At 39.7% G+C, this 27,500-nt stretch overlaps 1 non-coding gene across 1 annotated transcript; it reads left to right on the top strand.

Moving 5' to 3' along the window:
* Positions 1-27,213: 27,213 nt before the first annotated feature.
* Positions 27,214-27,286, top strand: TRNAK-CUU (transfer RNA lysine (anticodon CUU)). Its single transcript has one exon. It is a non-coding gene; the product is annotated as a tRNA-Lys (tRNA).
* The last annotated feature ends 214 nt before the right edge of the window (positions 27,287-27,500 follow it).

Raw genomic sequence — 27,500 nt, 5'->3', positions numbered from 1 at the left:
TCTGTGGAAAGCGGCAGTGCAGGGATAGGGAAGAAAACTATAGGCATCCAAAGGAGCCCGGCTAGCTCAGTCGGTAGAGCATGAGACTCTTAATCTCAGGGTCGTGGGTTCGAGCCCCACGTTGGGCGAAAACAACTAAAATTGTAGTGCTTTTTGACCAAAAAAATAGAAATTGAAAGTCTCTTTACAATATTTGCAATATTTTCATTGTTAACATGCAATATATGAATGCATGTCTGGATGATGTGTAATGGGGCAATACCACACCTTAATGTATTCACTGTAAAAGAAAAAGTATGTATCATCTTACTATAAAATAAAGTGGAGAAAACACAAATAAGACTTTTTTCCACACAGGTTTAATCGGCTATTTCCTGATATTCTTCAATGCGTTCTGATATTGACTGGTAATTGTGTTTGATACTTTCTTAGACTATTTTTGCCTCTGGCTGATGTGTATTTTCTTTCCAAACTCCACCAGAGCCTATGATTACACAGCATCCTATCTGTGGAAAACGGCAGTGCAGGAATAGGGAATAAAACTATAGGCATCCAAAGGAGCCTGGCTAGCTCAGTCGGTAGAGCATGAGACTCTTAATTTCAGGGTCGTGGGTTCGAGCCCCACGTTGGGCGAAAACAACTAAAATTGTAGTACTTTTTGACCAAAAAAATACATCCTATCTGTGGAAAACGGCAGTGCAGGGATAGGGAAGAAAACTATAGGCATCCAAAAGAGCCCGGCTAGCTCAGTCGGTAGAGCATGAGACTCTTAATCTCAGGGTCGTGAGTTCGAGCCCCACGTTGGGCGAAAACAACTAAAATTGTAGTGCTTTTTGACCAAAAAAATACATCCTATCTGTGGAAACCGGCAGTGCAGGGATAGGGAAGAAAACTATGGGCATCCAAAGGAGCCCGGGTTGCTCAGTCGGTAGCGCATGAGACTCTTAATCTCAGGGTCGTGGGTTCGAGCCCCACGTTGGGCGAAAACAACTAAAATTTTAGTGCTTTTTGACCAAAAAAATAGAAATTGAAAGTCTCTTTACAATATTTGCAATATTTTGATTGTTAACATGCAATATATGAATGCATGTCTGGATGATGTGTAATGGGGCAATACCACACCTTAATGTATTCACTGTAAAAGAAAAAGTATGTATCATATTACTATAAAATAAAGTGGAGAAAACACAAATAAGACTTTTTTCCACACAGGTTTAATCGGCTATTTCCTGATATTCTTCAATGCGTTCTGATATTGACTGGTAATTGTGTTTGATACTTTCTTAGACTATTTCTGCCTCTGGCTGATGTGTATTTTCTTTCCAAACTCCACCAGAGCCTATGATTACACAGCATCCTATCTGTGGAAAACGGCAGTGCAGGGATAGGGAAGAAAACTATAAGCATCCAAAGGAGCCCGGCTAGCTCAGTCGGTAGAGCATGAGACTCTTAATCTCAGGGTTGTGGGTTCGAGCCCCATGTTGGGCGAAAACCACTAAAATTGTAGTGCTTTTTGACCAAAAAAATACATCCTATCTGTGGAAACCGGCAGTGCAGGGATAGGGAAGAAAACTATGGGCATCCAAAGGAGCCTGGCTTGCTCAGTCGGTAGCGCATGAGACTCTTAATCTCAGGGTCGTGGGTTCGAGCCCCACGTTGGGCGAAAACAACTAAAATTCTAGTGCTTTTTGACCAAAAAAATAGAAATTGAAAGTCTCTTTACAATATTTGCAATATTTTGATTGTTAACATGCAATATATGAATGCATGTCTGGATGATGTGCAATGGGGCAATACCACACCTTAATGTATTCACTGTAAAAGAAAAAGTATGTATCATCTTACTATAAAATAAAGTGGAGAAAACACAAATAAGACTTTTTTCCACACAGGTTTAATCGGCTATTTCCTGATATTCTTCAATGTGTTCTGATATTGACTGGTAATTGTGTTTGATACTTTCTTAGACTATTTCTGCCTCTGGCTGATGTGTATTTTCTTTCCAAACTCCACCAGAGCCTATGATTACACAGCATCCTATCTGTGGAAAACGGCAGTGCAGGGATAGGGAAGAAAACTATAGGCATCCAAAGGAGCCCGGCTAGCTCAGTTGGTAGAGCATGAGACTCTTAATCTCAGGGTCGTGGGTTCGAGCCCCACGTTGTGCGAAAACAACTAAAATTTTAGTGCTTTTTGACCAAAAAAATAGAAATTGAAAGTCTCTTTACAATATTTGCAATATTTTGATTGTTAACATGCAATATATGAATGCATGTCTGGATGATGTGTAATGGGGCAATACCACACCTTAATGTATTCACTGTAAAAGAAAAAGTATGTATCATCTTACTATAAAATAATGTGGAGAAAACACAAATAAGACTTTTTTCCACACAGGTTTAATCGGCTATTTCCTGATACTCTTCAATGCGTTCTGATATTGACTGGTAATTGTGTTTGATACTTTCTTAGACTATTTCTGCCTCTGGCTGATGTGTATTTTCTTTCCAAACTCCACCAGAGCCTATGATTACACAGCATCCTATCTGTGGAAAGCGGCTGTGCAGGGATAGGGAAGAAAACTATAGGCATCCAAAAGAGCCCGGCTAGCTCAGTCGGTAGAGCATGAGACTCTTAATCTCAGGGTCGTGGGTTCGAGCCCCACGTTGGGCGAAAACAACTAAAATTGTAGTGCTTTTTGACCAAAAAAATACATCCTATCTGTGGAAAACGGCAGTGCAGGGATAGGGAAGAAAACTATGGGCATCCAAAGGAGCCCGGCTTGCTCAGTCGGTAGCGCATGAGACTCTTAATCTCAGGGTCGTGGGTTCGAGCCCCACGTTGGGCGAAAACAACTAAAATTTTAGTGCTTTTTGACCAAAAAAATAGAAATTGAAAGTCTCTTTACAATATTTGCAATATTTTCATTGTTAACATGCAATATATGAATGCATGTCTGGATGATGTGTAATGGGGCAATACCACACCTTAATGTATTCACTGTAAAAGAAAAAGTATGTATCATCTTACTATAAAATAAAGTGGAGAAAACACAAATAAGACTTTTTTCTACACAGGTTTAATCGGCTATTTCCTGATATTCTTCAATGCGTTCTGATATTGACTGGTAATTGTGTTTGATACTTTCTTAGACTATTTCTGCCTCTGGCTGATGTGTATTTTCTTTCCAAACTCCACCAGAGCCTATGATTACACAGCATCCTATCTGTGGAAAGCGGCTGTGCAGGGATAGGGAAGAAAACTATAGGCATCCAAAGGAGCCCGGCTAGCTCAGTCGGTAGAGCATGAGACTCTTAATCTCAGGGTCGTGGGTTCGAGCCCCATGTTGGGCGAAAACAACTAAAATTGTAGTGCTTTTTGACCAAAAAAATATATCCTATCTGTCGAAAACGGCAGTGCAGGGATAGGGAAGAAACCTATAGGCATCCAAAGGAGCCCGGCTTGCTCAGTCGGTAGAGCATGAGACTCTTGATCTCAGGGTCGTGGGTTTGAGCCCCACGTTGGGCGAAAACATCTAAAATTTTAGTGCTTTTTGACCAAAAAAATAGAAATTGAAAGTCTCTTTACAATATTTGCAATATTTTGATTGTTAACATGCAATATATGAATGCATGTCTGGATGATGTGTAATGGGGCAATACCACACCTTAATGTATTCACTGTAAAAGAAAAAGTATGTATCATCTTACTATAAAATAAAGTGGAGAAAACACAAATAAGACTTTTTTCCACACAGGTTTAATCGGCTATTTCCTGATATTCTTCAATGCGTTCTGATATTGACTGGTAATTGTGTTTGATACTTTCTTAGACTATTTCTGCCTCTGGCTGATGTGTATTTTCTTTCCAAACTCCACCAGAGCCTATGATTACACAGCATCCTATCTGTGGAAAACGGCAGTGCAGGGATAGGGAAGAAAACTATAGGTATCCAAAGGAGCCCGGCTAGCTCAGTCGGTAGAGCATGAGACTCTTAATCTCAGGGTCGTGGGTTCGAGCCTCACGTTGGGCGAACACAACTAAAATTTTAGTGCTTTTTGACCAAAAAAATAGAAATTGAAAGTCTCTTTACAATATTTGCAATATTTTGATTGTTAACATGCAATATATGAATGCATGTCTGGATGATGTGTAATGGGGCAATACCACACCTTAATGTATTCACTGTAAAAGAAAAAGTATGTATCATCTTACTATAAAATAAAGTGGAGAAAACACAAATAAGACTTTTTTCCACACAGGTTTAATCGGCTATTTCCTGATATTCTTCAATGCGTTCTGATATTGACTGGTAATTGTGTTTGATACTTTCTTAGACTATTTCTGCCTCTGGCTGATGTGTATTTTCTTTCCAAACTCCACCAGAGCCTATGATTACACAGCATCCTATCTGTGGAAAGCGGCAGTGCAGGGATAGGGAAGAAAACTATAGGCATCAAAAGGAGCCCGGCTAGCTCAGTCGGTAGAGCATGAGGCTCTTAATCTCAGGGTTGTGGGTTCGAGCCCCACGTTGGGCGAAAACAACTAAAATTGTAGTGCTTTTTGACCAAAAAAATAGAAATTGAAAGTCTCTTTACAATATTTGCAATATTTTCATTGTTAACATGCAATATATGAATGAATGTCTGGATGATGTGTAATGGGGCAATACCACACCTTAATGTATTCACTGTAAAAGAAAAAGTATGTATCATCTTACTATAAAATAAAGTGGAGAAAACACAAATAAGACTTTTTTCCACACAGGTTTAATCGGCTATTTCCTGATATTCTTCAATGCGTTCTGATATTGACTGGTAATTGTGTTTGATACTTTCTTAGACTATTTTTGCCTCTGGCTGATGTGTATTTTCTTTCCAAACTCCACCAGAGCCTATGATTACACAGCATCCTATCTGTGGAAAACGGCAGTGCAGGAATAGGGAATAAAACTATAGGCATCCAAAGGAGCCTGGCTAGCTCAGTCGGTAGAGCATGAGACTCTTAATTTCAGGGTCGTGGGTTCGAGCCCCACGTTGGGCGAAAACAACTAAAATTGTAGTACTTTTTGACCAAAAAAATACATCCTATCTGTGGAAAACGGCAGTGCAGGGATAGGGAAGAAAACTATAGGCATCCAAAAGAGCCCGGCTAGCTCAGTCGGTAGAGCATGAGACTCTTAATCTCAGGGTCGTGAGTTCGAGCCCCACGTTGGGCGAAAACAACTAAAATTGTAGTGCTTTTTGACCAAAAAAATACATCCTATCTGTGGAAACCGGCAGTGCAGGGATAGGGAAGAAAACTATGGGCATCCAAAGGAGCCCGGGTTGTTCAGTCGGTAGCGCATGAGACTCTTAATCTCAGGGTCGTGGGTTCGAGCCCCACGTTGGGCGAAAACAACTAAAATTTTAGTGCTTTTTGACCAAAAAAATAGAAATTGAAAGTCTCTTTACAATATTTGCAATATTTTGATTGTTAACATGCAATATATGAATGCATGTCTGGATGATGTGTAATGGGGCAATACCACACCTTAATGTATTCACTGTAAAAGAAAAAGTATGTATCATATTACTATAAAATAAAGTGGAGAAAACACAAATAAGACTTTTTTCCACACAGGTTTAATCGGCTATTTCCTGATATTCTTCAATGCTTTCTGATATTGACTGGTAATTGTGTTTGATACTTTCTTAGACTATTTCTGCCTCTGGCTGATGTGTATTTTCTTTCCAAACTCCACCAGAGCCTATGATTACACAGCATCCTATCTGTGGAAAACGGCAGTGCAGGGATAGGGAAGAAAACTATAGGCATCCAAAGGATCCCGGCTAGCTCAGTCGGTAGAGCATGAGACTCTTAATCTCAGGGTTGTGGGTTCGAGCCCCATGTTGGGCGAAAACCACTAAAATTGTAGTGCTTTTTGACCAAAAAAATACATCCTATCTGTGGAAACCGGCAGTGCAGGGATAGGGAAGAAAACTATGGGCATCCAAAGGAGCCTGGCTTGCTCAGTCGGTAGCGCATGAGACTCTTAATCTCAGGGTCGTGAGTTCGAGCCCCACGTTGGGCGAAAACAACTAAAATTGTAGTGCTTTTTGACCAAAAAAATACATCCTATCTGTGGAAACCGGCAGTGCAGGGATAGGGAAGAAAACTATGGGCATCCAAAGGAGCCCGGGTTGCTCAGTCGGTAGCGCATGAGACTCTTAATCTCAGGGTCGTGGGTTCGAGCCCCACGTTGGGCGAAAACAACTAAAATTTTAGTGCTTTTTGACCAAAAAAATAGAAATTGAAAGTCTCTTTACAATATTTGCAATATTTTGATTGTTAACATGCAATATATGAATGCATGTCTGGATGATGTGTAATGGGGCAATACCACACCTTAATGTATTCACTGTAAAAGAAAAAGTATGTATCATCTTACTATAAAATAAAGTGGAGAAAACACAAATAAGACTTTTTTCCACACAGGTTTAATCGGCTATTTCCTGATATTCTTCAATGCGTTCTGATATTGACTGGTAATTGTGTTTGATACTTTCTTAGACTATTTCTGCCTCTGGCTGATGTGTATTTTCTTTCCAAACTCCACCAGAGCCTATGATTACACAGCATCCTATCTGTGGAAAACGGCAGTGCAGGGATAGGGAAGAAAACTATAGGTATCCAAAGGAGCCCGGCTAGCTCAGTCGGTAGAGCATGAGACTCTTAATCTCAGGGTCGTGGGTTCGAGCCTCACGTTGGGCGAACACAACTAAAATTTTAGTGCTTTTTGACCAAAAAAATAGAAATTGAAAGTCTCTTTACAATATTTGCAATATTTTGATTGTTAACATGCAATATATGAATGCATGTCTGGATGATGTGTAATGGGGCAATACCACACCTTAATGTATTCACTGTAAAAGAAAAAGTATGTATCATCTTACTATAAAATAAAGTGGAGAAAACACAAATAAGACTTTTTTCCACACAGGTTTAATCGGCTATTTCCTGATATTCTTCAATGCGTTCTGATATTGACTGGTAATTGTGTTTGATACTTTCTTAGACTATTTCTGCCTCTGGCTGATGTGTATTTTCTTTCCAAACTCCACCAGAGCCTATGATTACACAGCATCCTATCTGTGGAAAGCGGCAGTGCAGGGATAGGGAAGAAAACTATAGGCATCAAAAGGAGCCCGGCTAGCTCAGTCGGTAGAGCATGAGGCTCTTAATCTCAGGGTCGTGGGTTCGAGCCCCACGTTGGGCGAAAACAACTAAAATTGTAGTGCTTTTTGACCAAAAAAATAGAAATTGAAAGTCTCTTTACAATATTTGCAATATTTTCATTGTTAACATGCAATATATGAATGAATGTCTGGATGATGTGTAATGGGGCAATACCACACCTTAATGTATTCACTGTAAAAGAAAAAGTATGTATCATCTTACTATAAAATAAAGTGGAGAAAACACAAATAAGACTTTTTTCCACACAGGTTTAATTGGCTATTTCCTGATATTCTTCAATGCGTTCTGATATTGACTGGTAATTGTGTTTGATACTTTCTTAGACTATTTTTGCCTCTGGCTGATGTGTATTTTCTTTCCAAACTCCACCAGAGCCTATGATTACACAGCATCCTATCTGTGGAAAATGGCAGTGCAGGAATAGGGAAGAAAACTATAGGCATCCAAAGGAGCCCGGCTATCTCAGTCGGTAGAGCATGAGACTCTTAATCTCAGGGTCGTGGGTTCGAGCCCCACGTTGGGCGAAAACAACTAAAATTGTAGTACTTTTTGACCAAAAAAATACATCCTATCTGTGGAAAACGGCAGTGCAGGGATAGGGAAGAAAACTATAGGCATCCAAAGGAGCCCGGCTAGCTCAGTCGGTAGAGCATGAGACTCTTAATCTCAGGGTCGTGGGTTCGAGCCCCACGTTGGGCGAAAACAACTAAAATTGTAGTGCATTTTGACCAAAAAAATACATTCTATCTGTGGAAACCGGCAGTGCAGGGATAGGGAAGAAAACTATGGGCATCCAAAGGAGCCCGGCTTGCTCAGTCGGTAGCGCATTAGACTCTTAATCTCAGGGTCGTGGGTTCGAGCCCCACGTTGGGGGAAAACAACTAAAATTTTAGTGCTTTTTGACCAAAAAAATAGAAATTGAAAGTCTCTTTACAATATTTGCAATATTTTGATTGTTAACATGCAATATATGAATGCATGTCTGGATGATGTGTAATGGGGCAATACCACACCTTAATGTATTCACTGTAAAAGAAAAAGTATGTATCATCTTACTATAAAATAAAGTGGAGAAAACACAAATAAGACTTTTTTCCACACAGGTTTAATCGGCTATTTCCTGATATTCTTCAATGCGTTCTGATATTGACTGGTAATTGTGTTTGATACTTTCTTAGACTATTTCTGCCTCTGGCTGATGTGTATTTTCTTTCCAAACTCCACCAGAGCCTATGATTACACAGCATCCTATCTGTGGAAAACGGCAGTGCAGGGATAGGGAAGAAAACTATAGGCATCCAAAGGAGCCCGGCTAGCTCAGTCGGTAGAGCATGAGACTCTTAATCTCAGGGTCGTGGGTGCGAGCCCCACGTTGGGCGAAAATAACTAAAATTTTAATGCTTTTTGACCAAAAAAATAGAAATTGAAAGTCTCTTTACAATATTTGCAATATGTTGATTGTTAACCTGCAATATATGAATGCATGTCTGGATGATGTGTAATGGGGCAATACCACACCTTAATGTATTCACTGTAAAAGAAAAAGTATGTATCATCTTACTATAAAATAAAGTGGAGAAAACACAAATAAGACTTTTTTCCACACAGGTTTAATCGGCTATTTCCTGATATTCTTCAATGCGTTCTGATATTGACTGGTAATTGTGTTTGATACTTTCTTAGACTATTTCTGCCTCTGGCTGATGTGTATTTTCTTTCCAAACTCCACCAGAGCCTATGATTACACAGCATCCTATCTGTGGAAAACGGCAGTGCAGGGATAGGGAAGAAAACTATAGGTATCCAAAGGAGCCCGGCTAGCTCAGTCGGTAGAGCATGAGACTCTTAATCTCAGGGTCGTGGGTTCGAGCCTCACGTTGGGCGAACACAACTAAAGTTTTAGTGCTTTTTGACCAAAAAAATAGAAATTGAAGTCTCTTTACAATATTTGCAATATTTTGATTGTTAACATGCAATATATGAATGCATGTCTGGATGATGTGTAATGGGGCAATACCACACCTTAATGTATTCACTGTAAAAGAAAAAGTATGTATCATCTTACTATAAAATAAAGTGGAGAAAACACAAATAAGACTTTTTTCCACACAGGTTTAATCGGCTATTTCCTGATATTCTTCAATGCGTTCTGATATTGACTGGTAATTGTGTTTGATACTTTCTTAGACTATTTCTGCCTCTGGCTGATGTGTATTTTCTTTCCAAACTCCACCAGAGCCTGTGATTACACAGCATCCTATCTGTGGAAAGCGGCAGTGCAGGGATAGGGAAGAAAACTATAGGAATCAAAAGGAGCCCGGCTAGCTCAGTCGGTAGAGCATGAGACTCTTAATCTCAGGGTCGTGGGTTTGAGCCCCACGTTGGGTGAAAACAACTAAAATTGTAGTGCTTTTTGACCAAAAAAATAGAAATTGAAAGTCTCTTTACAATATTTGCAATATTTTCATTGTTAACATGCAATATATGAATGAATGTCTGGATGATGTGTAATGGGGCAATACCACACCTTAATGTATTCACTGTAAAAGAAAAAGTATGTATCATCTTACTATAAAATAATGTGGAGAAAACACAAATAAGACTTTTTTCCACACAGGTTTAATCGGCTATTTCCTGATACTCTTCAATGCGTTCTGATATTGACTGGTAATTGTGTTTGATACTTTCTTAGACTATTTCTGCCTCTGGCTGATGTGTATTTTCTTTCCAAACTCCACCAGAGCCTATGATTACACAGCATCCTATCTGTGGAAAGCGGCTGTGCAGGGATAGGGAAGAAAACTATAGGCATCCAAAAGAGCCCGGCTAGCTCAGTCGGTAGAGCATGAGACTCTTAATCTCAGGGTCGTGGGTTCGAGCCCCACGTTGGGCGAAAACAACTAAAATTGTAGTGCTTTTTGACCAAAAAAATACATCCTATCTGTGGAAAACGGCAGTGCAGGGATAGGGAAGAAAACTATGGGCATCCAAAGGAGCCCGGCTTGCTCAGTCGGTAGCGCATGAGACTCTTAATCTCAGGGTCGTGGGTTCGAGCCCCACGTTGGGCGAAAACAACTAAAATTTTAGTGCTTTTTGACCAAAAAAATAGAAATTGAAAGTCTCTTTACAATATTTGCAATATTTTCATTGTTAACATGCAATATATGAATGCATGTCTGGATGATGTGTAATGGGGCAATACCACACCTTAATGTATTCACTGTAAAAGAAAAAGTATGTATCATCTTACTATAAAATAAAGTGGAGAAAACACAAATAAGACTTTTTTCTACACAGGTTTAATCGGCTATTTCCTGATATTCTTCAATGCGTTCTGATATTGACTGGTAATTGTGTTTGATACTTTCTTAGACTATTTCTGCCTCTGGCTGATGTGTATTTTCTTTCCAAACTCCACCAGAGCCTATGATTACACAGCATCCTATCTGTGGAAAGCGGCTGTGCAGGGATAGGGAAGAAAACTATAGGCATCCAAAGGAGCCCGGCTAGCTCAGTCGGTAGAGCATGAGACTCTTAATCTCAGGGTCGTGGGTTCGAGCCCCATGTTGGGCGAAAACAACTAAAATTGTAGTGCTTTTTGACCAAAAAAATATATCCTATCTGTCGAAAACGGCAGTGCAGGGATAGGGAAGAAACCTATAGGCATCCAAAGGAGCCCGGCTTGCTCAGTCGGTAGAGCATGAGACTCTTGATCTCAGGGTCGTGGGTTTGAGCCCCACGTTGGGCGAAAACATCTAAAATTTTAGTGCTTTTTGACCAAAAAAATAGAAATTGAAAGTCTCTTTACAATATTTGCAATATTTTGATTGTTAACATGCAATATATGAATGCATGTCTGGATGATGTGTAATGGGGCAATACCACACCTTAATGTATTCACTGTAAAAGAAAAAGTATGTATCATCTTACTATAAAATAAAGTGGAGAAAACACAAATAAGACTTTTTTCCACACAGGTTTAATCGGCTATTTCCTGATATTCTTCAATGCGTTCTGATATTGACTGGTAATTGTGTTTGATACTTTCTTAGACTATTTCTGCCTCTGGCTGATGTGTATTTTCTTTCCAAACTCCACCAGAGCCTATGATTACACAGCATCCTATCTGTGGAAAACGGCAGTGCAGGGATAGGGAAGAAAACTATAGGTATCCAAAGGAGCCCGGCTAGCTCAGTCGGTAGAGCATGAGACTCTTAATCTCAGGGTCGTGGGTTCGAGCCTCACTTTGGGCGAACACAACTAAAATTTTAGTGCTTTTTGACCAAAAAAATAGAAATTGAAAGTCTCTTTACAATATTTGCAATATTTTGATTGTTAACATGCAATATATGAATGCATGTCTGGATGATGTGTAATGGGGCAATACCACACCTTAATGTATTCACTGTAAAAGAAAAAGTATGTATCATCTTACTATAAAATAAAGTGGAGAAAACACAAATAAGACTTTTTTCCACACAGGTTTAATCGGCTATTTCCTGATATTCTTCAATGCGTTCTGATATTGACTGGTAATTGTGTTTGATACTTTCTTAGACTATTTCTGCCTCTGGCTGATGTGTATTTTCTTTCCAAACTCCACCAGAGCCTATGATTACACAGCATCCTATCTGTGGAAAGCGGCAGTGCAGGGATAGGGAAGAAAACTATAGGCATCAAAAGGAGCCCGGCTAGCTCAGTCGGTAGAGCATGAGGCTCTTAATCTCAGGGTCGTGGGTTCGAGCCCCACGTTGGGCGAAAACAACTAAAATTGTAGTGCTTTTTGACCAAAAAAATAGAAATTGAAAGTCTCTTTACAATATTTGCAATATTTTCATTGTTAACATGCAATATATGAATGAATGTCTGGATGATGTGTAATGGGGCAATACCACACCTTAATGTATTCACTGTAAAAGAAAAAGTATGTATCATCTTACTATAAAATAAAGTGGAGAAAACACAAATAAGACTTTTTTCCACACAGGTTTAATCGGCTATTTCCTGATATTCTTCAATGCGTTCTGATATTGACTGGTAATTGTGTTTGATACTTTCTTAGACTATTTTTGCCTCTGGCTGATGTGTATTTTCTTTCCAAACTCCACCAGAGCCTATGATTACACAGCATCCTATCTGTGGAAAACGGCAGTGCAGGAATAGGGAATAAAACTATAGGCATCCAAAGGAGCCTGGCTAGCTCAGTCGGTAGAGCATGAGACTCTTAATTTCAGGGTCGTGGGTTCGAGCCCCACGTTGGGCGAAAACAACTAAAATTGTAGTACTTTTTGACCAAAAAAATACATCCTATCTGTGGAAAACGGCAGTGCAGGGATAGGGAAGAAAACTATAGGCATCCAAAAGAGCCCGGCTAGCTCAGTCGGTAGAGCATGAGACTCTTAATCTCAGGGTCGTGAGTTCGAGCCCCACGTTGGGCGAAAACAACTAAAATTGTAGTGCTTTTTGACCAAAAAAATACATCCTATCTGTGGAAACCGGCAGTGCAGGGATAGGGAAGAAAACTATGGGCATCCAAAGGAGCCCGGGTTGCTCAGTCGGTAGCGCATGAGACTCTTAATCTCAGGGTCGTGGGTTCGAGCCCCACGTTGGGCGAAAACAACTAAAATTTTAGTGCTTTTTGACCAAAAAAATAGAAATTGAAAGTCTCTTTACAATATTTGCAATATTTTGATTGTTAACATGCAATATATGAATGCATGTCTGGATGATGTGTAATGGGGCAATACCACACCTTAATGTATTCACTGTAAAAGAAAAAGTATGTATCATATTACTATAAAATAAAGTGGAGAAAACACAAATAAGACTTTTTTCCACACAGGTTTAATCGGCTATTTCCTGATATTCTTCAATGCTTTCTGATATTGACTGGTAATTGTGTTTGATACTTTCTTAGACTATTTCTGCCTCTGGCTGATGTGTATTTTCTTTCCAAACTCCACCAGAGCCTATGATTACACAGCATCCTATCTGTGGAAAACGGCAGTGCAGGGATAGGGAAGAAAACTATAGGCATCCAAAGGAGCCCGGCTAGCTCAGTCGGTAGAGCATGAGACTCTTAATCTCAGGGTTGTGGGTTCGAGCCCCATGTTGGGCGAAAACCACTAAAATTGTAGTGCTTTTTGACCAAAAAAATACATCCTATCTGTGGAAACCGGCAGTGCAGGGATAGGGAAGAAAACTATGGGCATCCAAAGGAGCCTGGCTTGCTCAGTCGGTAGCGCATGAGACTCTTAATCTCAGGGTCGTGAGTTCGAGCCCCACGTTGGGCGAAAACAACTAAAATTGTAGTGCTTTTTGACCAAAAAAATACATCCTATCTGTGGAAACCGGCAGTGCAGGGATAGGGAAGAAAACTATGGGCATCCAAAGGAGCCCGGGTTGCTCAGTCGGTAGCGCATGAGACTCTTAATCTCAGGGTCGTGGGTTCGAGCCCCACGTTGGGCGAAAACAACTAAAATTTTAGTGCTTTTTGACCAAAAAAATAGAAATTGAAAGTCTCTTTACAATATTTGCAATATTTTGATTGTTAACATGCAATATATGAATGCATGTCTGGATGATGTGTAATGGGGCAATACCACACCTTAATGTATTCACTGTAAAAGAAAAAGTATGTATCATCTTACTATAAAATAAAGTGGAGAAAACACAAATAAGACTTTTTTCCACACAGGTTTAATCGGCTATTTCCTGATATTCTTCAATGCGTTCTGATATTGACTGGTAATTGTGTTTGATACTTTCTTAGACTATTTCTGCCTCTGGCTGATGTGTATTTTCTTTCCAAACTCCACCAGAGCCTATGATTACACAGCATCCTATCTGTGGAAAACGGCAGTGCAGGGATAGGGAAGAAAACTATAGGTATCCAAAGGAGCCCGGCTAGCTCAGTCGGTAGAGCATGAGACTCTTAATCTCAGGGTCGTGGGTTCGAGCCTCACGTTGGGCGAACACAACTAAAATTTTAGTGCTTTTTGACCAAAAAAATAGAAATTGAAAGTCTCTTTACAATATTTGCAATATTTTGATTGTTAACATGCAATATATGAATGCATGTCTGGATGATGTGTAATGGGGCAATACCACACCTTAATGTATTCACTGTAAAAGAAAAAGTATGTATCATCTTACTATAAAATAAAGTGGAGAAAACACAAATAAGACTTTTTTCCACACAGGTTTAATCGGCTATTTCCTGATATTCTTCAATGCGTTCTGATATTGACTGGTAATTGTGTTTGATACTTTCTTAGACTATTTCTGCCTCTGGCTGATGTGTATTTTCTTTCCAAACTCCACCAGAGCCTATGATTACACAGCATCCTATCTGTGGAAAGCGGCAGTGCAGGGATAGGGAAGAAAACTATAGGCATCAAAAGGAGCCCGGCTAGCTCAGTCGGTAGAGCATGAGGCTCTTAATCTCAGGGTCGTGGGTTCGAGCCCCACGTTGGGCGAAAACAACTAAAATTGTAGTGCTTTTTGACCAAAAAAATAGAAATTGAAAGTCTCTTTACAATATTTGCAATATTTTCATTGTTAACATGCAATATATGAATGAATGTCTGGATGATGTGTAATGGGGCAATACCACACCTTAATGTATTCACTGTAAAAGAAAAAGTATGTATCATCTTACTATAAAATAAAGTGGAGAAAACACAAATAAGACTTTTTTCCACACAGGTTTAATTGGCTATTTCCTGATATTCTTCAATGCGTTCTGATATTGACTGGTAATTGTGTTTGATACTTTCTTAGACTATTTTTGCCTCTGGCTGATGTGTATTTTCTTTCCAAACTCCACCAGAGCCTATGATTACACAGCATCCTATCTGTGGAAAATGGCAGTGCAGGAATAGGGAAGAAAATTATAGGCATCCAAAGGAGCCCGGCTATCTCAGTCGGTAGAGCATGAGACTCTTAATCTCAGGGTCGTGGGTTCGAGCCCCACGTTGGGCGAAAACAACTAAAATTGTAGTACTTTTTGACCAAAAAAATACATCCTATCTGTGGAAAACGGCAGTGCAGGGATAGGGAAGAAAACTATAGGCATCCAAAGGAGCCCGGCTAGCTCAGTCGGTAGAGCATGAGACTCTTAATCTCAGGGTCGTGGGTTCGAGCCCCACGTTGGGCGAAAACAACTAAAATTGTAGTGCATTTTGACCAAAAAAATACATTCTATCTGTGGAAACCGGCAGTGCAGGGATAGGGAAGAAAACTATGGGCATCCAAAGGAGCCCGGCTTGCTCAGTCGGTAGCGCATGAGACTCTTAATCTCAGGGTCGTGGGTTCGAGCCCCACGTTGGGGGAAAACAACTAAAATTTTAGTGCTTTTTGACCAAAAAAATAGAAATTGAAAGTCTCTTTACAATATTTGCAATATTTTGATTGTTAACATGCAATATATGAATGCATGTCTGGATGATGTGTAATGGGGCAATACCACACCTTAATGTATTCACTGTAAAAGAAAAAGTATGTATCATCTTACTATAAAATAAAGTGGAGAAAACACAAATAAGACTTTTTTCCACACAGGTTTAATCGGCTATTTCCTGATATTCTTCAATGCGTTCTGATATTGACTGGTAATTGTGTTTGATACTTTCTTAGACTATTTCTGCCTCTGGCTGATGTGTATTTTCTTTCCAAACTCCACCAGAGCCTATGATTACACAGCATCCTATCTGTGGAAAACGGCAGTGCAGGGATAGGGAAGAAAACTATAGGTATCCAAAGGAGCCCGGCTAGCTCAGTCGGTAGAGCATGAGACTCTTAATCTCAGGGTCGTGGGTTCGAGCCTCACTTTGGGCGAACACAACTAAAATTTTAGTGCTTTTTGACCAAAAAAATAGAAATTGAAAGTCTCTTTACAATATTTGCAATATTTTGATTGTTAACATGCAATATATGAATGCATGTCTGGATGATGTGTAATGGGGCAATACCACACCTTAATGTATTCACTGTAAAAGAAAAAGTATGTATCATCTTACTATAAAATAAAGTGGAGAAAACACAAATAAGACTTTTTTCCACACAGGTTTAATCGGCTATTTCCTGATATTCTTCAATGCGTTCTGATATTGACTGGTAATTGTGTTTGATACTTTCTTAGACTATTTCTGCCTCTGGCTGATGTGTATTTTCTTTCCAAACTCCACCAGAGCCTATGATTACACAGCATCCTATCTGTGGAAAGCGGCAGTGCAGGGATAGGGAAGAAAACTATAGGCATCAAAAGGAGCCCGGCTAGCTCAGTCGGTAGAGCATGAGGCTCTTAATCTCAGGGTCGTGGGTTCGAGCCCCACGTTGGGCGAAAACAACTAAAATTGTAGTGCTTTTTGACCAAAAAAATAGAAATTGAAAGTCTCTTTACAATATTTGCAATATTTTCATTGTTAACATGCAATATATGAATGAATGTCTGGATGATGTGTAATGGGGCAATACCACACCTTAATGTATTCACTGTAAAAGAAAAAGTATGTATCATCTTACTATAAAATAAAGTGGAGAAAACACAAATAAGACTTTTTTCCACACAGGTTTAATCGGCTATTTCCTGATATTCTTCAATGCGTTCTGATATTGACTGGTAATTGTGTTTGATACTTTCTTAGACTATTTTTGCCTCTGGCTGATGTGTATTTTCTTTCCAAACTCCACCAGAGCCTATGATTACACAGCATCCTATCTGTGGAAAACGGCAGTGCAGGAATAGGGAATAAAACTATAGGCATCCAAAGGAGCCTGGCTAGCTCAGTCGGTAGAGCATGAGACTCTTAATTTCAGGGTCGTGGGTTCGAGCCCCACGTTGGGCGAAAACAACTAAAATTGTAGTACTTTTTGACCAAAAAAATACATCCTATCTGTGGAAAACGGCAGTGCAGGGATAGGGAAGAAAACTATAGGCATCCAAAAGAGCCCGGCTAGCTCAGTCGGTAGAGCATGAGACTCTTAATCTCAGGGTCGTGAGTTCGAGCCCCACGTTGGGCGAAAACAACTAAAATTGTAGTGCTTTTTGACCAAAAAAATACATCCTATCTGTGGAAACCGGCAGTGCAGGGATAGGGAAGAAAACTATGGGCATCCAAAGGAGCCCGGGTTGCTCAGTCGGTAGCGCATGAGACTCTTAATCTCAGGGTCGTGGGTTCGAGCCCCACGTTGGGCGAAAACAACTAAAATTTTAGTGCTTTTTGACCAAAAAAATAGAAATTGAAAGTCTCTTTACAATATTTGCAATATTTTGATTGTTAACATGCAATATATGAATGCATGTCTGGATGATGTGTAATGGGGCAATACCACACCTTAATGTATTCACTGTAAAAGAAAAAGTATGTATCATATTACTATAAAATAAAGTGGAGAAAACACAAATAAGACTTTTTTCCACACAGGTTTAATCGGCTATTTCCTGATATTCTTCAATGCTTTCTGATATTGACTGGTAATTGTGTTTGATACTTTCTTAGACTATTTCTGCCTCTGGCTGATGTGTATTTTCTTTCCAAACTCCACCAGAGCCTATGATTACACAGCATCCTATCTGTGGAAAACGGCAGTGCAGGGATAGGGAAGAAAACTATAGGCATCCAAAGGAGCCCGGCTAGCTCAGTCGGTAGAGCATGAGACTCTTAATCTCAGGGTTGTGGGTTCGAGCCCCATGTTGGGCGAAAACCACTAAAATTGTAGTGCTTTTTGACCAAAAAAATACATCCTATCTGTGGAAACCGGCAGTGCAGGGATAGGGAAGAAAACTATGGGCATCCAAAGGAGCCTGGCTTGCTCAGTCGGTAGCGCATGAGACTCTTAATCTCAGGGTCGTGAGTTCGAGCCCCACGTTGGGCGAAAACAACTAAAATTGTAGTGCTTTTTGACCAAAAAAATACATCCTATCTGTGGAAACCGGCAGTGCAGGGATAGGGAAGAAAACTATGGGCATCCAAAGGAGCCCGGGTTGCTCAGTCGGTAGCGCATGAGACTCTTAATCTCAGGGTCGTGGGTTCGAGCCCCACGTTGGGCGAAAACAACTAAAATTTTAGTGCTTTTTGACCAAAAAAATAGAAATTGAAAGTCTCTTTACAATATTTGCAATATTTTGATTGTTAACATGCAATATATGAATGCATGTCTGGATGATGTGTAATGGGGCAATACCACACCTTAATGTATTCACTGTAAAAGAAAAAGTATGTATCATCTTACTATAAAATAAAGTGGAGAAAACACAAATAAGACTTTTTTCCACACAGGTTTAATCGGCTATTTCCTGATATTCTTCAATGCGTTCTGATATTGACTGGTAATTGTGTTTGATACTTTCTTAGACTATTTCTGCCTCTGGCTGATGTGTATTTTCTTTCCAAACTCCACCAGAGCCTATGATTACACAGCATCCTATCTGTGGAAAACGGCAGTGCAGGGATAGGGAAGAAAACTATAGGTATCCAAAGGAGCCCGGCTAGCTCAGTCGGTAGAGCATGAGACTCTTAATCTCAGGGTCGTGGGTTCGAGCCTCACGTTGGGCGAACACAACTAAAATTTTAGTGCTTTTTGACCAAAAAAATAGAAATTGAAAGTCTCTTTACAATATTTGCAATATTTTGATTGTTAACATGCAATATATGAATGCATGTCTGGATGATGTGTAATGGGGCAATACCACACCTTAATGTATTCACTGTAAAAGAAAAAGTATGTATCATCTTACTATAAAATAAAGTGGAGAAAACACAAATAAGACTTTTTTCCACACAGGTTTAATCGGCTATTTCCTGATATTCTTCAATGCGTTCTGATATTGACTGGTAATTGTGTTTGATACTTTCTTAGACTATTTCTGCCTCTGGCTGATGTGTATTTTCTTTCCAAACTCCACCAGAGCCTATGATTACACAGCATCCTATCTGTGGAAAGCGGCAGTGCAGGGATAGGGAAGAAAACTATAGGCATCAAAAGGAGCCCGGCTAGCTCAGTCGGTAGAGCATGAGGCTCTTAATCTCAGGGTCGTGGGTTCGAGCCCCACGTTGGGCGAAAACAACTAAAATTGTAGTGCTTTTTGACCAAAAAAATAGAAATTGAAAGTCTCTTTACAATATTTGCAATATTTTCATTGTTAACATGCAATATATGAATGAATGTCTGGATGATGTGTAATGGGGCAATACCACACCTTAATGTATTCACTGTAAAAGAAAAAGTATGTATCATCTTACTATAAAATAAAGTGGAGAAAACACAAATAAGACTTTTTTCCACACAGGTTTAATTGGCTATTTCCTGATATTCTTCAATGCGTTCTGATATTGACTGGTAATTGTGTTTGATACTTTCTTAGACTATTTTTGCCTCTGGCTGATGTGTATTTTCTTTCCAAACTCCACCAGAGCCTATGATTACACAGCATCCTATCTGTGGAAAATGGCAGTGCAGGAATAGGGAAGAAAATTATAGGCATCCAAAGGAGCCCGGCTATCTCAGTCGGTAGAGCATGAGACTCTTAATCTCAGGGTCGTGGGTTCGAGCCCCACGTTGGGCGAAAACAACTAAAATTGTAGTACTTTTTGACCAAAAAAATACATCCTATCTGTGGAAAACGGCAGTGCAGGGATAGGGAAGAAAACTATAGGCATCCAAAGGAGCCCGGCTAGCTCAGTCGGTAGAGCATGAGACTCTTAATCTCAGGGTCGTGGGTTCGAGCCCCACGTTGGGCGAAAACAACTAAAATTGTAGTGCATTTTGACCAAAAAAATACATTCTATCTGTGGAAACCGGCAGTGCAGGGATAGGGAAGAAAACTATGGGCATCCAAAGGAGCCCGGCTTGCTCAGTCGGTAGCGCATGAGACTCTTAATCTCAGGGTCGTGGGTTCGAGCCCCACGTTGGGGGAAAACAACTAAAATTTTAGTGCTTTTTGACCAAAAAAATAGAAATTGAAAGTCTCTTTACAATATTTGCAATATTTTGATTGTTAACATGCAATATATGAATGCATGTCTGGATGATGTGTAATGGGGCAATACCACACCTTAATGTATTCACTGTAAAAGAAAAAGTATGTATCATCTTACTATAAAATAAAGTGGAGAAAACACAAATAAGACTTTTTTCCACACAGGTTTAATCGGCTATTTCCTGATATTCTTCAATGCGTTCTGATATTGACTGGTAATTGTGTTTGATACTTTCTTAGACTATTTCTGCCTCTGGCTGATGTGTATTTTCTTTCCAAACTCCACCAGAGCCTATGATTACACAGCATCCTATCTGTGGAAAACGGCAGTGCAGGGATAGGGAAGAAAACTATAGGCATCCAAAGGAGCCCGGCTAGCTCAGTCGGTAGAGCATGAGACTCTTAATCTCAGGGTCGTGGGTGCGATCCCCACGTTGGGCGAAAATAACTAAAATTTTAATGCTTTTTGACCAAAAAAATAGAAATTGAAAGTCTCTTTACAATATTTGCAATATGTTGATTGTTAACCTGCAATATATGAATGCATGTCTGGATGATGTGTAATGGGGCAATACCACACCTTAATGTATTCACTGTAAAAGAAAAAGTATGTATCATCTTACTATAAAATAAAGTGGAGAAAACACAAATAAGACTTTTTTCCACACAGGTTTAATCGGCTATTTCCTGATATTCTTCAATGCGTTCTGATATTGACTGGTAATTGTGTTTGATACTTTCTTAGACTATTTCTGCCTCTGGCTGATGTGTATTTTCTTTCCAAACTCCACCAGAGCCTATGATTACACAGCATCCTATCTGTGGAAAACGGCAGTGCAGGGATAGGGAAGAAAACTATAGGTATCCAAAGGAGCCCGGCTAGCTCAGTCGGTAGAGCATGAGACTCTTAATCTCAGGGTCGTGGGTTCGAGCCTCACGTTGGGCGAACACAACTAAAGTTTTAGTGCTTTTTGACCAAAAAAATAGAAATTGAAGTCTCTTTACAATATTTGCAATATTTTGATTGTTAACATGCAATATATGAATGCATGTCTGGATGATGTGTAATGGGGCAATACCACACCTTAATGTATTCACTGTAAAAGAAAAAGTATGTATCATCTTACTATAAAATAAAGTGGAGAAAACACAAATAAGACTTTTTTCCACACAGGTTTAATCGGCTATTTCCTGATATTCTTCAATGCGTTCTGATATTGACTGGTAATTGTGTTTGATACTTTCTTAGACTATTTCTGCCTCTGGCTGATGTGTATTTTCTTTCCAAACTCCACCAGAGCCTGTGATTACACAGCATCCTATCTGTGGAAAGCGGCAGTGCAGGGATAGGGAAGAAAACTATAGGCATCCAAAGGAGCCCGGCTATCTCAGTCGGTAGAGCATGAGACTCTTAATCTCAGGGTCGTGGGTTCGAGCCCCACGTTGGGCGAAAACAACTAAAATTGTAGTACTTTTTGACCAAAAAAATACATCCTATCTGTGGAAAACGGCAGTGCAGGGATAGGGAAGAAAACTATAGGCATCCAAAGGAGCCCGGCTAGCTCAGTCAGTAGAGCATGAGACTCTTAATCTCAGGGTCGTGGGTTCGAGCCCCACGTTGGGCGAAAACAACTAAAATTGTAGTGCATTTTGACCAAAAAAATACATTCTATCTGTGGAAACCGGCAGTGCAGGGATAGGGAAGAAAACTATGGGCATCCAAAGGAGCCTTTCTTGCTCAGTCGGTAGCGCATGAGACTCTTAATCTCAGGGTCGTGGGTTCGAGCCCCACGTTGGGCGAAAACAACTAAAATTTTAGTGCTTTTTGACCAAAAAAATAGAAATTGAAAGTCTCTTTACAATATTTGCAATATTTTGATTGTTAACATGCAATATATGAATGCATGTCTGGATGATGTGTAAAGGGGCAATACCACACCTTAATGTATTCACTGTAAAAGAAAAAGTATGTATCATCTTACTATAAAATAAAGTGGAGAAAACACAAATAAGACTTTTTTCCACACAGGTTTAATCGGCTATTTCCTGATATTCTTCAATGCGTTCTGATATTGACTGGTAATTGTGTTTGATACTTTCTTAGACTATTTCTGCCTCTGGCTGATGTGTATTTTCTTTCCAAACTCCACCAGAGCCTATGATTACACAGCATCCTATCTGTGGAAAGCGGCAGTGCAGGGATAGGGAAGAAAACTACAGGCATCCAAAGGAGCCCGGCTAGCTCAGTCAGTAGAGCATGAGACTCTTAATCTCAGGGTTGTGGGTTCGAGCCCCACTTTGGGCGAAAACAACTAAAATTGTAGTGCTTTTTGACCAAAAAAATACATCCTATCTGTGGAAAACGGCAGTGCAGGGATAGGGAAGAAAACTATAGGCATCCAAAGGAGCCCGGCTAGCTCAGTCAGTAGAGCATGAGACTCTTAATCTCATGGTCGTGGGTTCGAGCCCCACGTTGGGCGAAAACAACTAAAATTGTAGTGCATTTTGACCAAAAAAATACATCCTATCTGTGGAAACCGGCAGTGCAGGGATAGGGAAGAAAACTATGGGCATCCAAAGGAGCCCGGCTTGCTCAGTCGGTAGCGCATGAGACTCTTAATCTCAGGGTCGTGGGTTCGAGCCCCACGTTGGGCGAAAACAACTAAAATTTTAGTGCTTTTTGACCAAAAAAATAGAAATTGAAAGTCTCTTTACAATATTTGCAATATTTTGATTGTTAACATGCAATATATGAATGCATGTCTGGATGATGTGTAATGGGGCAATACCACACCTTAATGTATTCACTGTAAAAGAAAAAGTATGTATCATTTTACTATAAAATAAAGTGGAGAAAACACAAATAAGACTTTTTTCCACACAGGTTTAATCGGCTATTTCCTGATATTCTTCAATGCGTTCTGATATTGACTGGTAATTGTGTTTGATACTTTCTTAGACTATTTCTGCCTCTGGCTGATGTGTATTTTCTTTCCAAACTCCACCAGAGCCTATGATTACACAGCATCCTATCTGTGGAAAACGGCAGTGCAGGGATAGGGAAGAAAACTATAGGCATCCAAAGGTGCCTGGCTAGCTCAGTCGGTAGAGCATGAGACTCTTAATCTCAGGGTCGTGGGTTCGAGCCCCATGTTGGGCGAAAACAACTAAAATTGTAGTGCTTTTTGACCAAAAAAATACATCCTATCTGTGGAAACCGGCAGTGCAGGGATAGGGAAGAAAACTATGGGCATCCAAAGGAGCCTGGTTTGCTCAGTCGGTAGCGCATGAGACTCTTAATCTCAGGGTCGTGGGTTCGAGCCCCACGTTGGGCGAAAACAACTAAAATTTTAGTGCTTTTTGACCAAAAAAATAGAAATTGAAAGTCTCTTTACAATATTTGCAATATTTTGATTGTTAACATGCAATATATGAATGCATGTCTGGATGATGTGTAAAGGGGCAATACCACACCTTAATGTATTCACTGTAAAAGAAAAAGTATGTATCATCTTACTATAAAATAAAGTGGAGAAAACACAAATAAGACTTTTTTCCACACAGGTTTAATCGGCTATTTCCTGATATTCTTCAATGCGTTCTGATATTGACTGGTAATTGTGTTTGATACTTTCTTAGACTATTTCTGCCTCTGGCTGATGTGTATTTTCTTTCCAAACTCCACCAGAGCCTATGATTACACAGCATCCTATCTGTGGAAAGCGGCAGTGCAGGGATAGGGAAGAAAACTACATGCATCCAAAGGAGCCCGGCTAGCTCAGTCAGTAGAGCATGAGACTCTTAATCTCAGGGTTGTGGGTTCGAGCCCCACTTTGGGCGAAAACAACTAAAATTGTAGTGCTTTTTGACCAAAAAAATACATCCTATCTGTGGAAAACGGCAGTGCAGGGATAGGGAAGAAAACTATAGGCATCCAAAGGAGCCCGGCTAGCTCAGTCAGTAGAGCATGAGACTCTTAATCTCAGGGTCGTGGGTTCGAGCCCCACGTTGGGCGAAAACAACTAAAATTATAGTGCATTTTGACCAAAAAAATACATCCTATCTGTGGAAACCGGCAGTGCAGGGATAGGGAAGAAAACTATGGGCATCCAAAGGAGCCCGGCTTGCTCAGTCGGTAGCGCATGAGACTCTTAATCTCAGGGTCGTGGGTTCGAGCCCCACGTTGGGCGAAAACAACTAAAATTTTAGTGCTTTTTGACCAAAAAAATAGAAATTGAAAGTCTCTTTACAATATTTGCAATATTTTGATTGTTAACATGCAATATATGAATGCATGTCTGGATGATGTGTAATGGGGCAATACCACACCTTAATGTATTCACTGTAAAAGAAAAAGTAGGTATCATCTTACTATAAAATAAAGTGGAGAAAACACAAATAAGACTTTTTTCCACACAGGTTTAATCGGCTATTTCCTGATATTCTTCAATGCGTTCTGATATTGACTGGTAATTGTGTTTGATACTTTCTTAGACTATTTCTGCCTCTGGCTGATGTGTATTTTCTTTCCAAACTCCACCAGAGCCTATGATTACACAGCATCCTATCTGTGGAAAACCGCAGTGCAGGGATAGGGAAGAAAACTATAGGCATCCAAAGGAGCCCGGCTAGCTCACTTGGTAGAGCATGAGACTCTTAATCTCAGGGTCGTGGGTTCAAGCCCCACGTTGGGTGAAAACAACTAAAATTTTAGTGCTTTTTGACCAAAAAAATAGAAATTGAAAGTCTCTTTACAATATTTGCAATATTTTGATTGTTAACATGCAATATATGAATGCATGTCTGGATGATGTGTAATGGGGCAATACCACACCTTAATGTATTCACTGTAAAAGAAAAAGTATGTATCATCTTACTATAAAATAAAGTGGAGAAAACACAAATAAGACTTTTTTCCACACAGGTTTAATCGGCTATTTCCTGATATTCTTCAATGCGTTCTGATATTGACTGGTAATTGTGTTTGATACTTTCTTAGACTATTTCTGCCTCTGGCTGATGTGTATTTTCTTTCCAAACTCCACCAGAGCCTATGATTACACAGCATCCTATCTGTGGAAAACGGCAGTGCAGGGATAGGGAAGAAAACTATGGGCATCCAAAGGAGCCCGGCTTGCTCAGTAGGTAGCGCATGAGACTCTTAATCTCAGGGTCGTGGGTTCGAGCCCCACATTGGGCGAAAACAACTAAAATTTTAGTGCTTTTTGACCAAAAAAATAGAAATTGAAAGTCTCTTTACAATATTTGCAATATTTTGATTGTTAACATGCAATATATGAATGCATGTCTGGATGATGTGTAAAGGGGCAATACCACACCTTAATGTATTCACTGTAAAAGAAAAAGTATGTATCATCTTACTATAAAATAAAGTGGAGAAAACACAAATAAGACTTTTTTCCACACAGGTTTAATCGGCTATTTCCTGATATTCTTCAATGCGTTCTGATATTGACTGGTAATTGTGTTTGATACTTTCTTAGACTATTTCTGCCTCTGGCTGATGTGTATTTTCTTTCCAAACTCCACCAGAGCCTATGATTACACAGCATCCTATCTGTGGAAAGCGGCAGTGCAGGGATAGGGAAGAAAACTACAGGCATCCAAAGGAGCCCGGCTAGCTCAGTCAGTAGAGCATGAGACTCTTAATCTCAGGGTTGTGGGTTCGAGCCCCACTTTGGGCGAAAACAACTAAAATTGTAGTGCTTTTTGACCAAAAAAATACATCCTATCTGTGGAAAACGGCAGTGCAGGGATAGGGAAGAAAACTATAGGCATCCAAAGGAGCCCGGCTAGCTCAGTCAGTAGAGCATGAGACTCTTAATCTCAGGGTCGTGGGTTCGAGCCCCACGTTGGGCGAAAACAACTAAAATTGTAGTGCATTTTGACCAAAAAAATACATCCTATCTGTGGAAACCGGCAGTGCAGGGATAGGGAAGAAAACTATGGGCATCCAAAGGAGCCCGGCTTGCTCAGTCGGTAGCGCATGAGACTCTTAATCTCAGGGTCGTGGGTTCGAGCCCCACGTTGGGCGAAAACAACTAAAATTTTAGTGCTTTTTGACCAAAAAAATAGAAATTGAAAGTCTCTTTACAATATTTGCAATATTTTGATTGTTAACATGCAATATATGAATGCATGTCTGGATGATGTGTAATGGGGCAATACCACACCTTAATGTATTCACTGTAAAAGAAAAAGTATGTATCATCTTACTATAAAATAAAGTGGAGAAAACACAAATAAGACTTTTTTCCACACAGGTTTAATCGGCTATTTCCTGATATTCTTCAATGCGTTCTGATATTGACTGGTAATTGTGTTTGATACTTTCTTAGACTATTTCTGCCTCTGGCTGATGTGTATTTTCTTTCCAAACTCCACCAGAGCCTATGATTACACAGCATCCTATCTGTGGAAAACCGCAGTGCAGGGATAGGGAAGAAAACTATAGGCATCCAAAGGAGCCCGGCTAGCTCACTTGGTAGAGCATGAGACTCTTAATCTCAGGGTCGTGGGTTCGAGCCCCACGTTGGGCGAAAACAACTAAAATTTTAGTGCTTTTTGACCAAAAAAATAGAAATTGAAAGTCTCTTTACAATATTTGCAATATTTTGATTGTTAACATGCAATATATGAATGCATGTCTGGATGATGTGTAATGGGGCAATACCACACCTTAATGTATTCACTGTAAAAGAAAAAGTATGTATCATCTTACTATAAAATAAAGTGGAGAAAACACAAATAAGACTTTTTTCCACACAGGTTTAATCGGCTATTTCCTGATATTCTTCAATGCGTTCTGATATTGACTGGTAATTGTGTTTGATACTTTCTTAGACTATTTCTGCCTCTGGCTGATGTGTATTTTCTTTCCAAACTCCACCAGAGCCTATGATTACACAGCATCCTATCTGTGGAAAACGGCAGTGCAGGGATAGGGAAGAAAACTATAGGCATCCAAAGGAGCCCGGCTAGCTCAGTTGGTAGAGCATGAGACTCTTAATCTCAGGGTCGTGGGTTCGAGCCCCACGTTGGGCGAAAACAACTAAAATTTTAGTGCTTTTTGACCAAAAAAATAGAAATTGAATGTCTCTTTACAATATTTGCAATATTTTGATTGTTAACATGCAATATATGAATGCATGTCTGGATGATGTGTAAAGGGGCAATACCACACCTTAATGTATTCACTGTAAAAGAAAAAGTATGTATCATCTTACTATAAAATAAAGTGGAGAAAACACAAATAAGA

Source organism: Ambystoma mexicanum, chromosome 4q, assembly GCF_040938575.1.
Source record: "Ambystoma mexicanum isolate Mex_15411 chromosome 4q, UKY_AmexF1_1, whole genome shotgun sequence".
NCBI classification, from domain to species: Eukaryota; Metazoa; Chordata; class Amphibia; order Caudata; family Ambystomatidae; genus Ambystoma; species Ambystoma mexicanum.
The sequence above is the reverse complement of the archived record's forward strand: the minus strand, read 5'-3'. Positions and strand labels throughout refer to the sequence as shown.